This window comes from Chinchilla lanigera, unplaced genomic scaffold, assembly GCF_000276665.1.
Source record: "Chinchilla lanigera isolate Chin_1 unplaced genomic scaffold, ChiLan1.0 scaffold00001, whole genome shotgun sequence".
NCBI lineage: Eukaryota > Metazoa > Chordata > Mammalia > Rodentia > Chinchillidae > Chinchilla > Chinchilla lanigera.
The window spans coordinates 42,708,144-42,729,008 of NW_004955402.1; the positions used below are offsets into that span (position 1 = coordinate 42,708,144).

The window sequence follows — 20,865 nt, forward strand, 5'->3', positions numbered from 1 at the left end:
ATTTCTCTAATGGCCAGAGAGGTTAAGCATTTTTTCATATATTTGTTGACCATTTATATTTCTTTCTCTGTGAAGTATCTGTTCAATTTTCTTGTCTACTTCTTGACTGGACTTTTAATTTTAAGGTGTTTTAATTTTTTTTTTAGTTCTTTGTATATTCTAGATATTAGTCTTCTGTCTGAGGAGTAGCTGGCAAATTTTTTTCCCATTCTCTAGGTTATTTCCCCACTCTACTGATTGATTCTTTTGCTGTACAGAAGTTTTTTTGTCTGATATAGTCCCATTTGTTGATTCTTGCCACTATTTTTTTTTTTTTTTTTTTGAGAAAGGATTTCACTATGTAGTTCAGGCTGCCCTTGAACTCACTATGTAACCCAGGCTGGCCTTGAACATAAGGCAATTCTCCTGCCTCAGCCTCTCTAGTGCTGGGATTACAGGCATGCACCACCACATCTGGTTTTGATGCTATTTCTTGTGTAGTTGAGTTTCTGTTTAGAAAATCCTTTCCTACACCTATGTCTTCCAGTGTTTTACCTATTTGCTTTTCAGTGGGCTTAATGTTTCTGTTTTAATGTTTATATCTTTAATCCATTTTTATTTTAACTTAGTATATAGTGATAGATAGGGGTCTAGTCTCAATCTTCTGCAAACAGATAACCAGTCTCCCCAACACCACTTGTATGCTTTTGATCCCTTTGTTGGCAAAGATCAAATAGTTGAATATGTCTGAGGAGGTTTCTGTATCTTTAATTCTCTTTCATTGATCCAAGCATCTGTTTTTGTTCCAATTCCATGCTGTTTTTATCCCTGTTGCTTTGTAGTATACCTTGAAGTCAGTTGTTGCTGTACCTCCTGCTTTGCTCCTATTAATCAGAATAGCTTTTGCTATTCTGGGTCTCCTTATGGCTCCATATGAATTTTAAGATTGTTTTCTCTAGATCTGTTGGTATTTTGATTAGGGGATGAATTCCAAGGAATAAACTCCTAATGTTAAAATTTCAGGCACCAGTTTAGAACATACGTTGAGACAAAGTGGAGAAAAAGAAGAAAGGGGAAGATATTTCTTGGGTTTTTCACATTGCTATTAAAAGATGGCCCAGTTATACCACGAATATGTTTCCATCCCTCCCTCTCTCTTGCTTTCTTTCCCTCTTCCTTTTTTCTCCCTCGTTCCTTCCTTCCTGCAAAGACAGTGAAGTTTAATACATACCATAGCCATTATTTTGCACTGACAGTTATTTTCACTTAGAAACCTGAGGAAACTACATTCTAATAGTTTTGTTTTTGTTTATAGGACAGAAATAGTAGGAGATTGATGGTGCTAATCATGACTTTTTTTGTTTTTGATATATTTGGTTTTTAATTTCTTTGTATTTATTGAAATTCAATTTGCATACAGTAAAACACCTTTTAAAGAGTATAATGAAGTGAGATTATATCCATGGAATTCACAAATTGTGTACCTATTACCTCTTTCTAATTCTAAAACATTTGTCACCCCCAAAAGAAACTCTGTCCCCATTAGCAGTTACTCCCCACCCTTTCACTTTATATAGCTTTCCATTTTCTAAGCTTCCACAATGAGAATGAAATGCTTGCAAGTTAGGAAATGTTAGGAACATTTCAAATCAAAATGAAAACTTACATACGCTAGCAGTTCCATGAGGGAGTGCTTTGGGTGCCACACAAACCACATGGAAGGAATTTGTCACAAAAGCCAACAAAAAGAATGGTTACGGGAGCTCCCACTTCCTTCTCTAGAAATGTCCAGGAAATTCCCTTCTAAGATGAGAAACTTTGAAGTAAATTAAATTATTTAGCATTATGAAGACTTAGGGCTGGGAACTTGAAGAAAAAAGATTTAGTCTTGAAAATTTCTGTGCAGAGCTTCTTTATCCTTGGCCTCCAGAAAATCTAAGAATGGCCTCCAGGCCTGGTGTACAGCAGGAAGCCAGTGGATGACCCAAGGCCCAGTGCAGTGATGGACTGTCCCATTGATGTTCCAGCCATATGGCTCACCCTCCACAACACTGGCTCCTCCTCCATCATAATAGCAGCACAGCCACTTCTCTCTACCTGTCAGGCTGTGCCCCCACCACCATCTGCCTGATTCCTGGCACCTGTAGATGGTCAAACCCTTGGAGAGGGAGGACCTGACTGGAGCCGTTTATCATCATTGTGCGTCACATTCCCATAAACCTCTCTCAAGCACAAGCACTGCCAATCACCTGTGGCTGCAGGCAGCAAAAGAAGCCACTCTGGAATTCCTGTCCCCAAAGCCTCTGGCAAAGATGTTTTCCTTTAGCAGGAACTAAGTGATGAAGGACACATTAGCTGTATGCCAGCAGCTTTGGACCCCCAAAGGAAAGTGCTGAAGGACCTTTTCTCTGGGGAATGTTATGCATTTGAAAGAGCCAGCAGGCTAGTGTAATTACTAAGAGACCAACATTGGTATCAGAAGATCTGGTTCCAATTTGAGCTCAAGCCCAAAGTATGTGACCTTGAACAAATTATTTATCTTCTGCATCCTCCTTGGTAAAAAAGGAATGCTAATTAAACCCACTTGGTAGTAGTTTGAAGGTTTAGAGGGGTAATGTACATTCAGTACCTAACACAATGCCTGGCCCATAATTAGGTACACAGTAAACACTAACTATGATCATTATAGTTGTGGATAAAAAGCAGGCACAGCCGGTTCTATCAACTGAACCTACTGCCAGACAAAGATGCAAGCTTTATTCACTGTCTACTAAATGTGTTCATTTTCTCCTCTAGCTCTTTAGTCTCACCTAGCACAGGGCCTGAACTATGCCTGGTACTGGGAACCATGTTTTTGGAAGTGAGAATTTATTCACTCTCTGATAATCCACTCACAAAAAGTGTGTTCTTTGAATTTAATGACTTAAGAGGTCTTAAGCCCCCATTTTATCCTTGCTGTTAGTACCAACTCTTGTTAATAATATTATTATTATTGACAACATTAACATTGGACTTCCTCTGCTGTGCATATTTGCTGGAATTCCAACAACTAACTAATGGGCGGCAGCAGCATCTTTTCATACCTAAGAAACATTATGTGAACATGCTAACGGTATTAAGGGTGTCCTCATCAGAGGTATATTTTAAAATAAAGTCCTCCACGCAGACAAGACTACCAGTCAACACCAGGCATTGGTGTTAATACAGCAGTGAGACTGAGTATTAACACAAATACCTTAAATAGTATTTTATTATTTTAGCAAGCTATTTAAATGGTTCACTACATTCTATCAAAATATTTCCTGAAATCCAACCAATAAAAATCCAATCCCTTGCTTTCATATTTACCCTTTTCACATTAGCCCAGAGGCTCTTCTTTCCAAATGTACTTCCCTGAGGAAAGGTGTGGCATTGTGGCCCTAAGTCCTGAAAATCAACATTACCTCCAACTAAGCCTAGCTAATACCTAAGATCAGCTTTTGCCAGGACCTTCCCAGTAGGCTAGGCTCGTCTTTGTCCCACCCTCTTCTTGACAACCATGTCCTGAAATCTACCGCTGCCCACCCTTCCTTCCTTCTTTCCTGTGACTCCAACCCCGTCAGCTGAGCACTGTCCCAGGGCAGACAGGACGAGCCTCCTAAAACACCAGTGGGATCATGAACCTCTGATACATGTCACCCATGTCTCTGACTGTTCCAAAGACAAAGTTCAACTGCAGCCTGGTCCTGCTGTATTGTGCGGCCTGCTTTGTACCTCCCTACAACACTATAGCTGTTCCAGCCTTCCGCATGCATCATTGCAGGCCTCTGAAGTCTCCTTGCCTCCTCCTGGAGCGCAGCCTCCTTCTGCTTGCATTAGCTGGGTCTTTCCCTGCCTTCTTGTCTTGGCTCAGATACCACTCCCTCTAAGAAGTCTTCTTGGGTCTATAAGATCTCCACTAGTACTTACCACGCGGTCACTAACTCATTGGACCTCATTGCTTTTATCTCTCCTCCACCAAGACAGGGACCCCTTCTGTTTCCTTCATGAGTAGCTATCTCCAGGGTTGAGAATGGTGCCTTGACCACAGTAGGCACACAGAACTGCTGATCAAATGAGTGACACACAGCAGCCTGCTAGACAAGATCCTTTGCCCGAGGCTAGTGGTTAAGTATAATGACCCCTTGCTCCCCTCACAATCCACAGAGATCTCCACAGAGCAGCAAATTACATTTGAAGATCTACTGATGAATATAATGCACAGTCCCAGCACTCAGGAGGATGAGTGGAAAGTTTGAAGCCAGCCCGAGCCTACAGAGTAAGACAAACAAAAAGCAAGCACACAGAAAATGCATAATGACTAATGCTATATGGAGTTCAGTAGAACATTGAGCTAACCATGTATTTCTTTGGTGCTGAAGCACCCACATGCATTCAGAGGTGCGGTACACATGGGATTTTCTGACCTTCGCAAGGCCTCTGAGGCAGCCTTCCCCATGTTGCAGCCTGCAGCGGATAAGGGCCTTCAGGGGAGAGGGAACCTTAAAAAGGCCTGGAGCTTGGGTTCTCTAAATTCACAATTTTGCCTAGAGGTAGATCGGTTTCTGAAGATGAATGGAAACTAAGAATAAGACTAAAAAGAGGGGCAAGGGGTCAACAAGGCAGTTAGTATCTTGAACGTGAATTCACTCCACCAAAACACAGTAATTTTTACTCTCGTCAGGCCAGTGTTAGAGACTAAAGCTGATGCTTCATTGTGTCCCCAAGTCCCAGATGTGGAGGGAGGCCCAAGTGCACTCTGGGAATGCAAGTGGCAGGGTGCAATCTTGTAGGTGTGGGTAATCCCATGAGTGGGTCTCTCCTGTTTCTTTTCATTTTTAGCCCCACTCACCCCAACAAGCCCACATTTTCCAACAGCTCAGAAAGTTATGCTGCTGGTTTTGTCCTCCTAAAGGGGAGCTCAAAAGAGGCACCCATGGCCTTCCACTGCCGCCAGTGCCCCTCCAGGGTCATTCCCAATGTGGATTTCACCAGAGCTTCTTAGCTTCCCGCCTATCCTTCTCCATCCCCTCTTCTCACGTCAGCTAAGCAACTTTGCTAAAGTACAGTTAGCCCCTTTCAATTCTATCCCATTGCTTGTGGGATAAAGATGCAGCCTCATCTTTGCCCGCATAACACACTGCATACCATGGTCTCAGGACAGGACTTCTCCACTCTGCACCTGCTGCAGCCACATATGCTCACCTTTCATTCCATTTCAAGGCATCACACATGCTGTTCCCTCTACTGACGGTTCTCTAGCCATTCCTTTGCCTGGACAATTCCTATCCCTCATCCTGAGCTCAGACCCCACATCATGAATCACTTCTTGGAAGAAGCTTGCTCCACCAGTCAGGGGCAACTCGTTATATCTGTCTACCCCCCCAGACACCTACCCTGCCACTCCCTGAGCGGTCCAGCTCCTTTCCAGGATAAAGTTAAGACTCCCCTAATTCCATCCATGCATGGCCCTGACTGCTGAGTGTCAAAGTCCTCTGCCTCCAAGTGGAGGTCACTTTTGTTTGGACTTAGAGCTTTACTGTGAACTCTGACATCAAGCCAGCCAGGCTTTGTGCAGAAAATTTAGTCCTTTGATGACTCACTGCACTTGTCCTTGGCTTTGAGATGACAGACAAAGTCTCCTGTGTCTATTGCTAAGATCACAGGTTGTGAGGTTCTGCTTCTGATTACTTCCAAACAATTAAAGACCAGCAAGGTACAATCTCAAATTCCAAAGCCCCCACCTAATCACTAGGGCAATCCTCAAAGGAACTACCATTAATTATTTCTTTTGCGCCCATCAAGAGATTTAAAAAAGGTATGTTTTCATCACCAAATAGATGCATATGCAAACAAATCTGTGCATGTAAGTATGTACTCATATCCTTTTTATTTACACAAAATATGTTCTGATGTATTTTGAACATGGAAGGCATAGGATTAACAACCATCCTTTTCCCAGTTCCCCAGTTCATGGTCTTATTTCTTTTTCTGCATAGTATTATGTTGTATGGCTATATTATTTACTTAACCAATCTACCATATAGATATTTAGCTTGCTTCAGTACAGTATGTTGTTCTTATGAACAGTGAGTGCTATGATAAATATTCTTATGTATATGTGTTAAGATACTTTGTAGCCATATGGAGTTATGGGGTTGAGTAGTGTAAGTTTTTCATTTCCATTAATATTATCAAGTTGTCCTTTAAAAAGTAGACTGTTGCTAGGTGCAGTGGCACATGCCCATAATCCCAACACTCAAAAGGCTGAGGCAGGAAGATTGCCTGAAGTTCAAGGCCAGCCTAACTACATAGCAAGACCCTGTCTCAAAAAACAAAACAAAAAACCAACAACAACAAAAAGTAGACTATCCCCAGTTCTGGCAACAGTCAGCAGCAAGTCATCTACAGTGCAGCCAGTACTGAATATTGAACAGTTTTTAATTTTTCACTTAACTACTCATTGAGAGCTGATATCTCATTTCCACTTCTGTAATTATCAGTGAAGTTAACCATGTTGTTATGGTTTACTTTTTTTAAAACTACCATGTTCCAATCTTTCTTTATTTTCATCTTGAATTATTTAATCTCAGTTTATATGAATATCAGGTTAATAATATCCCTTAGTTATTGCAGACTGATCAGGTCCTCAATCTCCCAAATGAATGTACAACAAAGGCTAAATAAAAAGAGGCAAGTAGAATTGATTTCAGGGCTCCAGGAGGATCGAAGCCCTCTCACAGATTTTGAGATTCTCTCAGGGCTTCTCTAGTTGACCCGTATTTATTTAATTATCAAAAGAAGGGGGGGGGGAGTACTCAAAAAGGGCAGAACCACTCAAGGACTTCTCTAAACAGGGTATTAAATTAATCCACCCAGGAATGAGATGCCTGAGGCTACAGTCTTTTTATCTAGTTGAGGTTGGATCCAGGTGTGCTTGGCTGTGATCTTGTCTTATCCTTTGAGGCTTTCCGGCTTCATCCACCATTACAGGTCTTAGTAAGGATTAGTGACTCACAGAGGTTCACTTACTATGAGTCCATTGCCTATCTCCAGACAAGGAGCCTAGGCCTTGGACAGACTCACAAGTGAACATGAAAAGCCAATTGGTTAATTTAAATCCTGCTCAGGGCTGCTTTTCTCCATCATATGAATGTTCTAAAAACAGAAAATGAGACTGTGTTCTGTATTACTAACATTTTCTTCATTTTTGTCTTTTTATTTTTTAAACTATCATCTAATGTTCAAAATTCTTGACTTTAGGCTTTGTATAGTGCTTAAGGATGCATTCCCTAGCCCAAAGTGTGTGTGTGTGTGTGTGTGTGTGTGTGTGTGTGTGTGATTTTAACTGCCGTGATTCAGCCTGGTGTCGTGACTACAGTCCCTCAGCTCCCTTGAGACATCACAGCTTTACCAAACTGCCAACAGCTGATCTTCATCTTAATGCTAGATGGGGTTTTCTCCTGTTCAGAAATTCAGCCCAAAGAACCATTATCCTTGAGATTCATTTAATTGATTTTTTTCTCCCCTGAGTCAAAATTCTTGTCTGAGCTATTGATTATTCTTTAATGCTCTTTCTACAACTTGTATCAAAGAAGACATCTCATAAATCCAGACATCAAGTCTAATCACAATCTTGCTCTCAAAACCCAGAAATCTATTTGAATACTTTTCCTAAACTTTTTGGAGAAAATCTACTTCTCAGTGTCTTTGGCCTTCAGAGTGCAGCGTCTCCAACTGAACCATTCGTGGGTGCTCGGACTTTCTGGTGCTCTGTGAAGTAGCTTATGCTTGAGCGGGGATGGTGAGCTGCACAGGGAACAGACAGCAGAGGCTGAAGCCACGGCAGCCTGGGGAAAATCAGTAGCTAATGGGCTAACATCACAGGACTTTCTCCCATGATTTTATTTTATTTTATTTTATTTATATTTTTGGTACCGGGACTTGAACTCAGGACCTCCCGATTGCCAGGCAGGCACTCTGCCACTGAGCTGTATCCCTGGCCCCTTTCCCATGATTTTAAAGTAGTACTCTTTGGGATTTTGCAGTTTATAAAATCTTTCACATAAATAAGCCCATTGCTATTTTACACAGCAATACTAAGGATAGTATGGTTCCCACGTTTTTGTGTAGAAATATGAAAGTCAAGGAGATAAGGCTTTTGTACAAGGCACAAGAGCACAAAACTGGCAATATCTGTGTGCATGTGGTACTGGGGATCCAACCCAGGGTCTCATACTTGCTCTACCACCATACCACATCTCAAGCCCTTTTTCAAAAAAACATGATTTTTTAAAAATTTTTGAGATAGGATCTCAAGTAAATTGCTCAGGCTGACCATGAACTTATGATCCTCCTGCCTCAGCCTCCTGAGATTACAACATTACTGGTACGTTTGTCTCTAACATCTGGCTTCTGACTCTGAGTTTATCCTTTTTTTGCCCAGGTCTCACTGTTTTTCCTATTGACAGTGATTTTCATGCAATAAAATAGCTAAGATTAAATAAAACACTTCTATTAAAATAATCATGTGCTCAGGAAGCAATTCTAAAGAACCTGTAGCACAGAGTCCTACAGACTCCTAGGATACACTGGGGTTAGGGTGGCCAAATAAAAGAAAATTTACATTCCATAGAAAAATGAATACTTTTGTATAAGCATGCCTGATTATTACAAATACCATGTGGGACATATTCATATTGAAAACTTTTGTGGTTTGTTTGAAATTAAAATTTAACTGGGTGTCCTGTATTTCTACTTGCTAACTTTGGAATTCTAGTTGAGGAAAGAGAGTTTGTCTGTAGATGGAAGACTTTTGACCTTCTTGGCCTGAGGATGTGCGCCGAGCTGCCTTGTAGCAGTGACTTCTCAATATAGAAACGAGGGAGGCTACCTAAGTGCTCATAGGCAAGGATCACTTTTGTCCATTTTTCTTGATACCAAATAAAACATGTAATAATGTATCATCACAAAAGGAACCAAAGATATATGCACTTATTCATCTGTAAAGGTGGTCTTTTTATCTCTGGTTATCATTCTGAAAAAAGGCCACACCCCATTTATCTCAATTCAGGTTTGGTGAATTATAAATTCAGTTAATGGAGCACAGTGAAATAAAGTGGAATACAAAGTTATTTTTAAGAGTGTTCATATAGACCTTCCTTAACCTGAAAATATGTTAAGGAGAGTCTCCTGAATGAAAATACAAGTTGCTAAAAGTTGTATTTTTGTGAAACTATTAAAGCATCTGCTACCCCCGTGTTTTAGCATCTCTGAAATTAAGATGCTAGGGCTTAATGGCATCTTCAGCTGCTGTTAACCAGGTGGTAGACATGATGTAATTGTCATTGACATGCATGTCAGAACTCTGTCACTGCTGGGCACGATATAATCTCAAGATACTATCTGCATTTTGGTAAAATGCATTTTGAATTTACCATTTAAGAAATCCTCAAAAATTTACACTATGACTGAGCATTAAAGTGAAAAGTTAGTGCAAGGTGTCACACACCTGTAATACCAACATTCTGGGAGGCTGAGGTAAGAGGATTGCAAGTTTGAGCTCAGCCTGGGCAACTGGGGATACAGCTCAATGTGAAAGCCTTGCTTTCAATTCCCACTACTGGGGGCAAAAATTAAAAGATATCTTGTGTACAGGAAAGTGTAATCTCAAAGTAGAAGAGACTACGTTTGATTTTGGTAACACAAACCTTTTCGGCATGGAGAAATGATCAGTTTCAAATTTGCTGGCAAAACAATCGAGTGCTTTATAGAATCCAAGAGGGAAGACACTAACAAGTGGATGAGGAGGGTTGTATCTTGCTGTTTAAATGCCTATCACAGGCCAATAGGGAAACTGAAGGCACCTAGTTTGTTCCTAGGCCACTTAAGCAGAGACGGGGCTAGCTTGGGGCAAAGCTAAGAAGGAGAGCCCAGTCCAGCTCTGAAGACTGAGATCACAATGTCCAGTGCACTAACTTCTGATCATTCTCCTAAAGCAAAGGGTGGGAGAAAATTGGGAAGGCTCCACATGTCCCTGGGACTCTCCAGCTCTCAGCATCGCTGAGTGACAGGAGGAACAGCGGAGGGAAGGGAACCAATGGACAGGTATGGTGCCCCACTTAATTAGCATTTTATCTGTTACCGGGAACTTGCTCTGGTCACTTGGAAGACTCAGGAAAAGAAAATCCTTGGCAATGCCCAGATTTGCCCTCCAGACGCATCCCTATTCTCTGAGCCAAGAGTCTGTTATCCCTAGCAAAGTGAGGAAGGGAATTTGCCGTAACTGGAGCCCACAGTCCTGGCTGCAGAGGATCCAGAGACAATGTCAGAAATTAGCATGTGGTCTCCGTGAAGGTAAATCACTTCATGCCTCTCCACCAACCAATCAAGTGTCTTGCTTCTCCGAGCTGTTCATCCATAATATCTGACTAATAATGATGATAATATTTGTTTAATTCTTACCAGGTACCAAATACCACATACACACATATTATAATTAGTATAATCTTGGAAGTTATATATTATAATCTGAATTTTATGGACCAAGAAATTTAGGTTCAAATTCCTCCACCAAGGAAGGGGCAGAAACAGGATTAAAACTTCGGGTTTTACTGCTCTGAACCATACTCATGGTACATTTTTCTGAAGGGTTAAAAAAAAACCCTGACTCCAATAAATCTATTTCTTTCCAGTCCTACTATCTTTGTTTTACTGCTGCTCCTAGAACTTCCTTTGTCTCCTTTTATGTACCATGTACACCATCAGAGAACTGCTACATGTTCTTCCCATGAGCCCCTGTGCTTCCTACAATGCCCTAGGCCTTCCACATCCCCTGAGCCTTTCATGTTTCCTGGGCTCACCATTAGCAGATGGTATCCCCTAAGTGCTATCTTGGGTCCACAGCTGACTGAACGAAGTCCTTCTCAACATGGCCAACGAAGAACACTGTGCGAGTGAGCTGCTGGGTGGGCTTAAGCTCAGAGCCAGCTTTTGTGACAGTCTTCTGTGGAAGGCTGCCTGGGGCACTCAATCTAAGAACCCTCCCCTATTCCTGGCACCCATTTCTACGTTCACTGAGGTGTTTGTGCGCCTATGTCCACAAAGTGTGAGTAAGTGATGGGAATGCCCTACTTCTTCAATCTGCCCCGAGCTCCTCCGCCCTTGCCTAATGTAAACAGTCAGCAGCATCTAGGGCTTGTGCTCAGTGCAAACACCTGCGGACTGGGATTGTATCTTAACCCCGCTAATTCCCAGGCCTGACATTTGGACCTTAGGCCAGTGGTGGGGCATCTACCGCACACATACCACAGTAGGCTATTTGTATCACTGAAAGCTCTAAAAGGTTCACCATCACTGCCTTAGATGGTGACTGGAAAATCGGGTTGGTGCAAGAGGAGACTAGGGGAAAAGTATGCACCCTGTGATTCTGTCGAGAGTCAGGTGAGACATTAAGACCACTGATCAAACAATTAGTTTGGCATCTGGCTCCAGGAATTCTGGAGGAGTCTGTAGTGCTGTAAAATAGAAAATAAAGTATATGTTGATTCTGTCTTATGCCTGACTCTAAAACAAAAGTGAAACAAAAGCAGCTGCCACCAGGACAGAAAGTAAATAAATTAACTCGATGTTTAGCAAATCCTTACACAGGACACTGTTTTGCTTCAGCCCAAATCTTAGGTTGGTTCTATCAATAGCTAAGTGTGTCCTTGACAGTGTGAGGTCATTCTGTTTCTTAACCCTTAACAATCTGCATTATTTGGGGACGGTGCCAAGAAGGTTCACGATGCTCCTGGGCAGCACGGTAGGGAGATGATTCAGTGATGGCAGCCCAAGTCCCAAGAGGAGCTACCTAGGATGGGGAGAGGGGACAAATGACTGAATGCACCAATGAAGTCCTTTCTTCATGCAGCATTTCACACAATGATTTTGCTTTTGCCATATGAGCTCTCTGATGGTGGAGGTGAGGATGCAGTCAGAATTCCTTTAACATCACAAAGGGTTAGAGGAATTGCTGGGATTGCCTTTTCTTTCCTGAGGGTCTTGGCCTCTGTCTACCTTTGGCCTGAGAGTTGGGTCTCCTGCATGAAGACCTCCAGTTCTCCACGCACTTGTTCTTTTTCCTTTTCGGGAAAGGGGCTCTAGCATTGTTTGCTGCAGATCTCTTTTCTCAGGGACCCCTAACCAAGCTCCAGCAGAGGCCGGCTCTTGCCTCTCACCTTCTCGCACTTGGAGTGAAAATGTTCAGTGACAGGATGGTACCCTGTGAAGCACAACAATAGAACATCTGGACAAAGAACATGGATTATTTAGAACCGTGTGACCGAAGAGTTCCACAAGGCTCTGGGCTTTAAGCCACTCCTGAAAAGTAAAGTCACAGCTGTTGGAGCCTGGCTTCCTTCATGGACGTGGCAGAGAGAAGGGCAGAGGGCTGTAGCAGTGCCATCAGAAAAGTGGGCTTCAGACCCAGCTTGACATGGAGCAGCTGTGTATTTGAGCTATTGTTTTCTTTTTAAATTAGAATAAGAAACTTCAAATGTGTTGTAAGGATTTAATAATGACACTTAGTATCATTACCTTGTACCAGGCATTGTCCTAAGCTTGTGTGTATTAATAATTCATTTAGTCCCCACCAAGCCCTTAGGAAGCATGTATTACTACTGATGCAAATTTATCCATTGAGGAAATTGAGGCACAGAAAGTTTAACTATCCTGTTGTCATGGTAACAGGTGTTAGGCTAGGGTTGAGCTACACGATTAAAGCTGTTAATTGTCCATCTGTGTTATAGAAAAATATGAAGAGGGGAAGAGAGAAAGAGACACTCAAATTATGCTATTTCATTGATTTTAGAACACACACTTCCCCCCACATTTTAATATCTCTACAACATGTTCAAAGGGCTCATAGAAAAAGTTAGTTATGAATTGAATTTAACTTGGGGTTGATTCTTGAATAACCATTTGAATTCTAATCCTAATTCATCTTCTCTTTACTAAAAATAGTAGCAATTAAGGTGAGTGTGGTGGATGTGTCTATAATCCCAGCATTCTTGGAAGCTGAGGCAGGATTCAAAGTTTAAGCCCAGCCTGGGCAATTTAGTGACTTAGAGAAACTTTGTCTCAAAAAAAGGAGGCAGGGGGAAGAAAAAGAAAATTAGACTGGGGATGTTGCTCAGTGCAAAGGTCCTGGGTTCAATCCCCAGTATGCAAAATAAATAAATAAATGCAATAGAAATTAAGTATTTGTTTTCTACCTTCTGAGGATACATTAGCCAAGTATACTTTGGACTCTAAATGTCAAATAAGTACAAGTCCTTACAGTGGCCTGGAAGGCTCTACCATATTCTTTCATAAGGCCTTACTGGCTTTCTTAACTGTTTTGGAACATATCTGAGCATGCAGGTCTGTCTGATGAGGAATGTTCTTCCCTGTGGTTTACTTTTGTTTCTCCCTGGCACAGAGGATCAATCTCAGGACCTGCAGATGCCAGGCAAGTGCTCTACCACTGAGCTGCACTCCCAGCCCTTGCGGTTTACTTCTTAACTTCCTCTGTTCTCTACTCAAACTCCGAAATGGTGAGGCCCTGCTCACACTACTTTAATCTGAATCTTTTCCTCAAAATCACTACCCCTTCTTTGATTTTCCTCAATTTGTGTATTGTTTGTCTGCTTGCTGTGTGCTTTGCTTCTATATACTCAGTAGCTAGAATATGGCCAGGATATGGTGGCTCACAACAGGATCTCACTAGTAGCCTCGACTGGACTCAAACTTGCAATCCTCCTGCCTGAGCTCAGAGTGCTGGGATTACAGGCTATATCACTGCAGCCACTTTAATATTTCTTAGATGAGTACATGACTGCAGACTCCTTGGAGGTCTTGTTTGATGTTTAAGGATGATTCTGTCACCAGTGTTAGCTTATCCTCAGAAGGGGGCCACAGAGAGAGGGTGTTGGCTGCATTCTAGGCCTTCTCTCCTTAGAATCTCACTAACAAGAGGGGAATATTTAGTGGGAAGGGACCTGTGTGTGACTACAAAGATGAAGTCAAGACTTGCTGTCAACATCCAGTTTTCACTTGGGTCCTGCATCATGACATTAGTTTAAAGTGATTCTGATTCTCTTAGGTACAAATCAGAGGCCATGGCAACTCAGCACCCCTCGAGTTCCTCTGTGCTTGGCCCGTGCCCTGTGCATGGTGATACTCTTCTGTCTTTCCTGGTGGAATAAATAACCGATTAGTTGATACAGCCCATGACCTTTGTAACTTACCCATCTTTGTTTCCCCTGTCCATTCTTAAGGATGAATCCATCTCCTGTTTCACCTGAGAGGAAATGACAAGCAAGAATTTTCAGCTTTGCTATTCAAAGAGGAGACTACAGTCTCAGAAATATAAAGTGTCTTGTCCAAAAGCAAAATTCCACATGGCAAAGAATCTTGACGGCATCCCAGGTTTATCACTTCCCAAACCTCGCCATCCTTCCTGGCAAACGTTTGGCATTCTTCTTTGAGCCTGATTTCCCCTTCCACCCTGCCCTATTTCCGAAAGCTGGCAGCTGGTAGCAGGGAGATGAGAAAACCATGGATTCAGGCATCGCCACTGGGTGGAGCCTGCTTCCAGCTGCAGCCAGTGGAAAGTTACCTGGTTTTGTTTTCCCCTGAGGGTGAAGCCCACTTTCACGGCTTGGGTCTCAGGACAAACATGAATGATTTAAACTTTCCAAGCTGATTTGCAGTCTTGCAGGATTTGAAACTATCTTGTCCCAAGAAAATAATACATCCTTTATTTCTCAAAAAGTTTAAAAAAAAAAATCAGTTTTAAAGGCAGTGGAGGAAAGGTTGTGTGATTTCCTGGAAGAAGTTTGGGAAAGATTCATCCTGTTTCTGAAATTCAGAATCCTTGCAAGAACTGTGGCTGAGAATTTAAAGAAAATACCTGAAAGTTGAGCCTTTGCTTCTACATGATTTTCTAAATAAAGGGGAAACTATCTCAGCAAAAAGGGCATCGACTTTCACAGACTAACAGAAACTGGTGAAAGTGGCCCGGATGTGCTTGAGTGAGGCCTGGTGGCGGGAGGGGTTTGTCTTGCCCTCGGAAAGAATGTCTACCTGGGGAACCCTGAGGAATCTGTTTCACTTCAAAGGGAAAAAACCTGCAGTAATTTTCTGAGAAGAAATATGATTGCTGTGACCAAGAGAAGCAACGAAAGCACAAAGCAAGTTACCACAGGCAGCCTCAGTGCTGTGCCAGTAACACGACTTTAAAAAGATGACCTTGGTGCCACAGCCACAGAGCAAAGCTGGAGAGCACGGGACCATGGAGCAACGACGAGGGGGTTGTTAGGACCCTCTCTACATCGCAGGATGAGCTTTGGGCTGTTACTATGTGAACGTGCCAGCCTGAACCTCAGCCCTCATGGGAAGGCCCTGTGGTTTCTAGGGGAGAGGGAACCCAGTTACCTCAGGTGAGCAGAAGACATCGGGGAAAGAACTGAGTCTCCCACCTGAAGGAGTGGCCACAGGACCAATAAGCTATGACAGCATTTTGGGCTTTTTTCTTGAGAGAGTTATTGGGGAAGAACAAGAAAAAGGCATAACACATTTTGCTTTTCATTTTTACCTGAAAAGCAATAATAGAGCAACTAAAAATAAAGCGTGGAGCAGGAGACAGTACCTGCCAGTCAAGGCCTTCTCCTCAAAGCATCATCAGCTTCCACCAGAAAGCTTACGATTGGAGAGAGTAATAAATGGTTTTCTTCAAACTTAAGCAAGCAAACTGCCCAGTGGTCTAAAGAGGGAAAAAAAAAAAAAAGGTCAGAGACTATAAAAAGAATAGCCGCTGGGTATAGTGGTCCACTCCTGTAATCTAGATACCCAGGAGACAGAGGCAGGAGGATTACAAATTCAAAGCCAACTAGGCAACTTAATGAACCTCTGTCCCAAAAGTAAAAAGTAAAAAGGGCTGAGGATGTAGCTCAGTAGTAGAGAGCTCCTTGGTGTATACCTGATACCACACACACACACACACACACACACACACACACACACACACACACAAATAGCGGACAACAGAATGTATTTAGGCCCACAACAGCCACCATGGTTGTTTGTTGTTGCTTATAAATCTGTCCTTACTCACAGACCATAAGCTGTTTACCTTATTCCCCTTGCATCCCAGAGCTCAGCAGATAAGAAGGCACTTCATAAATGATGCTTGAGCATACATATATCAGAAATGAACAGCTCAAGAAGACCATGAGTTGACTTCCAAATATTGGTCAAGAGCTTGAAGTATGGTAAGTCAAGGAGATATTTCATGGTTTCAGGTGACTCTTCTGTTCTAGGAACCGAGGGATTGACAATGTTATTTTGTTTATTAACTGGGATCTTCTTGTGAGGAAAGAGCTAAACAAGTTTAAATTGGGTTTCTGAGAGGAAAGTGTGTTCTCCAGGGGCAGCAGCCCACCTTACTCCTTCGGCCTCCATGTCTGTCTGCTGGTGGTGACACACAAAGCAGAGTGGGGAACGCTGGGCGTTCAGTCCTGCTTAGTGTTTGACCAAAGGTGATGCTGACTTAGTGGACTAAGGTCATGCCCTCCCTTCTCCCACAATCGATAATTTAATGTGACTTATCAGAAACAGAAAAAACTGTTTACTTTTAAACCCTGGATCCCATAAAGGGAGAGGTGAAAAGCCTAAAAGCCACAGATGCTCAGGGCTCTCACCCTACACACCATCCTGCCAGCCAGAGGAGGGGTCTGGGGCTGAGAGAAGACAAGCGCTGACCGAGGTAAGTGCCTGTCTGCCCTGGGCCATCCCGCTCCCCTGGCTGAGGCAGGCTGTTCTCCACTGGCTCTATGGGATGAGGGTAAGCTGCCGACTTGGGCCTTGAACAACACCAAGTGTTGAGCACATCTTACTTGCATTTTCCTGCTGTGATTATTCACTTTCTTCAGAAAGCCTGAGGAATACTGGAGATTTTCTCAGTTTCCTCTGATCCCTATGAAGGGAAAGAGTGAGGCTATGAAAAATTTGCAGGTACACAAATGATGTGGACTTTTATTTCTCTCCTTGGAATGGCAGTACAGTAAGCTGCTTCCTATTTTACAGTGGCCTAATTTGTTAATAACACTAAGGCCTTTAATCAGACTTCTACCCAAATGACTAAGTGAATTAGGCTTATTTGACCAAGAATATTCCCCTTCCTTGTGCTTCAGGGTAAATGCATGGAGAAAATGTACTGTTTTGTTCTTTTACTTCTAAAATGCCAGCATGAGAATAGTTCTTTTTGCATGTGTCTACAAAAGTCTCTTCCCTCAGCTGGCCACCTGCACAAAAAATAAAACCCGTCCCTAGGAATCCCTAAGCCTCAGCAATTCTCTCTAAAAAAAAAATTAAAAAAAAAAAAAAAATCCTTCAAAGTGCTATCTTGGCTGAGAATTTGCCTGATAATCCCTCCTTTACCCCAGGTTGGTGATAAACATAGATAATAGATACATGAATAAGGAGCTTTCCAGATTCCACCATCAGATGGATCTCAATAAAAATAGAAATGCTGCTTTGTGCCTGTTGTCAAGAACATTCTATTTTAAAAGTTCCCTGTGTTTTCAAAATGACAAGACTTGGAAGTATGGTACGCATTTTTGGTCTTTATCTAGACTATACAAGTCTAAAAGAATCAAACCGATGCATTTAACACATCTATTTTGTATGACAGTAAATGTAGATTTAGAATAAGAGAGCAATGTTTTGTTCTGTTTTGTTTGTTTCTTGAGAAATCATTTGTGGTATGGATGAGTTAATTTTACATCAAAGTGATTCTTCCTAGGCTGTAAAACACTCTCTGCTTGACCTGATGGGGGCTTGCCCCTAAGTATTCTTAGACCCGGAGAACAAAATATTATAACAAAGACAGGCTGAGCACCGACCTGGGGAGGAATAAGAAGTTGTAATGTCCCCGATACTTAGGAGTCTAATGTGTCTTACTGGGAGCTATGGAGCATGGAGAATACTTAAGGGGTGATGGATTTGCTGGCAAGTTAAGCTCCCTAAGGCTTCCTTCTTAATGAACTTTCTTTCCCACTTAGGAAAGAAAAGGCACGGCATTCAAAGAGCAGCAAACCCAGTACAGCTTATTTTTCCTTACAGGTTCAGTGGGGAACCTGCACTCAGAATTGATCACAGCAGGTAGAAATGGTGAGAGATCCCATCCCATGAAGGAAAGTGAGGGCATAGTGCTGTATTTTAGTGTTAATAGCCAGTTAGAAATGCATATGGGCAACTCTCAGGAATTAAGTCACACAGAGCGATGGTAGAAGGATTAGGTGGATGAGATCAGAGGCTGGAGAAGCTAAGATCCCCTGAGGTATTTTCTAAGCTATAGAAAATTGATGGCATTCAAACAAGTCACCCAGTTTAATACCAACACGTTTGTCTTAAGCATTGCTTTCTCCTCCACTTCTATACGGGAAACAACAGGGATTATTATTTCCCAGCTAGCTTACAGGTTTCCTTTCTTTTCTAAAAACTGGGAATCCACGGCAGGGCCTCCTGCATGACAGGCAAGCATTCTACCACTAAGTTACACCCCAGCCCCTCTGTTGGCTATTAACTGGTGCTATTCACACTCTCTTGCTAAATACGGAAATACTGAAATTTGAGACTTTCTAACCTTGCAGAAATAAGAAAAGGCTATGTGAATACAAAAAAAAAAAATCCAAGAGTAGATCCTGGCATTAACCACTTTGAATTTTTAAACTAGTGATACATTATCAAATGACATTTGTAAAAAATGAAAACATTTTGTTGACTTGTTTAAATTGCTTATAAAGCAATTGATAGCGATAACCACCCTTGCAATCAAGGAAGAAATCAAAGATAAATGCTGTTTAATACTGTTCACAAGGCAGAGAGAATAATTGACACTCATTAAATGTGCTATTGCTTGGTGCAATAATACTATAAATTATTGTACTGCCCAATAAAGTATTTCACTAATAATCTGCTAAGAATTTGGCCTGAGGCCCTTCTCTCAACAGTGCTAATTTTCATGCTTGTGACAAAGTATTTGTGGGTGAGGTCCCAATCCCCAAATTTCAGAAAAGTGTTTTACAAGGAGGAATTGTTATTAGAGAATCAAAAAGAAAAAAAACAGCATAATGATTTTAAAATTCTATTTATTTTTCTCATCTTTAAAGTACTGCAGAAATTAATGAATGCAGAGACATAAAAGGAGAAAAAAATGAAATCATAATCTTCTATCCAAAGATAAAACCATGGTTAACATTTGATGTTTTCCCCTCTGGCATATACGCACTTTTCACAGGAAAGGGGTCATACTGTGTATATTGTTTGGTAAATGACTTCTTCACTCAATAACGAATATCAGATTTCCAAGTTGAAATCATTTTGCTACAACATCAATTAAATGACTATGCTGTTATCATAAACATTCCTATCGTTAGACATTTAAGATTTTTCTAATTTTTATTTTTATAAACAATGCCATCCTGAACAATCTTATCAGTAAACTCTTTACAAATTTTTACTTTTCTCCTTGAGATACATTTATGAGCCATGTAAATAGAAAGGAAGAGTTTTATAAAGATTTATCTATAATGCATTAAATTTTCCTATTTTTTCTTTTTCCTTGTTTACTTTCTTCCATTTCTTGTCTTTTGTAGATTATTCAAAACCTGAAGCAAACATGTAGCAATGGGTGCGGCCCTGAGAAATGAAGTGACCCCACGTCTTGACCCAGGATGGAATTCTCCAAGCGTGTGCTAGCAGGACCCTTTTCTCTAGTCAATGGTTCGCCTCTCGTTCCTCCTTCCCAGTTGAGTTTAGAGATTTCTCGGTTCTCATGGTGGTGGTTAGCATCCCTGGAGTGACCAGGAGGTGGGGATTCCTCTTCTAGGCTCCTCAGGCACACACACAGCAGGATGAGGCTGGCTGACTTGTCAGGAACAGGCAAGGACAACAGGATAGTTCGTCATACTGTGTCTCTACCATATACCTGCAGTGCTGAGGGTTGAGGTAGTGGGGGGCCAGCTGGAGCTCCAGGGTGTACATCCATTCTCCATTTGGAGAGTTCCACCTGCAGAGAGCTTGTCTAACACTGGACCAAGTGGCATGTTCCCTAGGCTTCACAGAAGACAGCATCTCCTGAAGGTAAGCCAGGGCCACAGGCAGGGAGGACAGGAAGCCAGTGGTACAGTGAAAGATAAGCAAATCAACACAGTAAAAAAGGAAAGCAGGGTGGGGAAAAAAGCAGGGTTCAAAATTCCAAGCCCATGCAGTGATTTCCACAGCATGCTGATCTAGAATCCAGTTTGAAGAGGATGATTTCATGGTCTATGCGGGAACAAGGGTCATTTTTACTGAAAAATGCAAAACAATTCATTTTCAGTGTTAAGTCCAGGCCAGTTTTATGGCTGCAGCAAATCTCTGGTTAAATGTTAACACTTCAGTTATCCTGAAGGAAAAATAACCTGTTCCCAATCTTCCCCTCTCCAAGCATTTGGAGAAAATAAAGATTAGGTAACACGCTTTTATTTTTTTCTCATTCTCCTTGAGAAAAACAGCAGTGTTAGTTAACAGGTCCACAGCCTTCTGCTCCTACCACCTAACAAAGATCTCCCCCTGACAGCAGCAAAGCAAATCTCTGCTTAAATATTAACACTTCAGTTATCCTGAAGGAAAAAAAAAAAAAACTGGCCCCCAATCCTCCCTTTTCCAAGCATTTGGAGAAAATGGGCAGGGGTTCGTGTAACAGTTGGAAATCATTTTTAACAGGAAACCCAAGTAAATTCAGAAGAGACTTACTCACAGAGTTTCCTTTTTGCTAGAAAAAGGGAATTATGAACTAAAGAT

At 41.8% G+C, this 20,865-nt stretch overlaps 1 pseudogene; it reads left to right on the forward strand.

Annotated features, from left to right (window-relative positions):
- The first annotated feature begins 16,696 nt into the window (after positions 1–16,696).
- Positions 16,697–20,865, forward strand: part of LOC102009783 — a 73,031-nt pseudogene continuing 68,862 nt past the window's right edge.